Source organism: Arachis ipaensis, chromosome B09 (genome assembly GCF_000816755.2).
Source record: "Arachis ipaensis cultivar K30076 chromosome B09, Araip1.1, whole genome shotgun sequence".
NCBI classification, from domain to species: domain Eukaryota; kingdom Viridiplantae; phylum Streptophyta; class Magnoliopsida; order Fabales; family Fabaceae; genus Arachis; species Arachis ipaensis.
In genome coordinates, this window is record NC_029793.2 from 131,314,441 (window position 1) to 131,315,599 (window position 1,159).

Genomic DNA, 1,159 nt, shown 5'->3' on the forward strand with positions numbered 1-1,159 from the left:
CTAGTTAAGTCATATATTTTTTTTATTATAAGAAAAATATAATTAAATTTTTTTGTATCACTTCTTTTTAATTTTTTTTGTACAAAATTATAAATCCTAACAATCAATCATCAATGCTTCAAAATCTAAAGGTCGTTCGTGGATCAATTTTACTTGTATGCTGAAATTGAATACGACTCCTCAATATGCGAACTGTTTATATCAAATTTAATAGCGAGACAATATTAAACCAACTTAAAATTTTTTTGGAATTGAAATAAAATGTTTAAAAGTTTTTGGAACTGAAATAAAACGTCTACACTTTAAGGGCTAAATTAAGATTCGACTCAAAGGTTGGAAACCAAAATAATATTTTGTAATATTATTATTATTTCTAAGTTTTGATCCTTTACATAATTAATTATTGCTTGCATGGTTATGCAAATAAAAGGCACTTTATTTGCTTAAATTTTAATGACCCTTTTTGGGGAAGTTATTGGATTTTGCAGTTAAAGAGAAAGAAAACACAATATGAAGGGGTCAGAAAATTCTTGGCCTATTGTTGATGTGTAAGAATCTTGTGTGGTTCAAAGCCATGGCTGGCTCTCATGCAAATAATCTCATTACTGCTTCCATATTCTTGTTGTCTCCTCTAAAGCTGTCAGAACCCTTTAACATATATAATTATATATACATATACATATATTCCCATATTCATTCAGTTTGTTTTTCCATATCTATTTTGCAGCTTTTTTTGCCTACTCTTTCTAAACTAATATCAACAGAAGAATCTCCTATCTAAACTAACAAATAATTATTCCAAACGAAAGCATATGTGGTCAGAATCAATATCAAAGAAGAAGTTGATTTGATGCTGATTTTATAGATCACCTAATTTAGTATTTTTCTTGTTATTCATCTCTCATTGTCTAGTCATTCAGGTAAATTACTACACTTTTTTTTTATTTTAAATTAAGGAATCATGTGTTGTTGAAATTATTAACAATTCTCTTTAGAGTTATAAGAAGTGGATCCTTTTTGTTATTGATGGTAATGACAAAAATGATAATGAGATAATTTTTTTGGTTATGTTTTTTTGTTTTTTTGTTACTTTAGTTTTTATTATGTCTTTTTATTCTACTTATTGTGTTCAGTTTCTTTGTTTAAAAAAAAAATATCT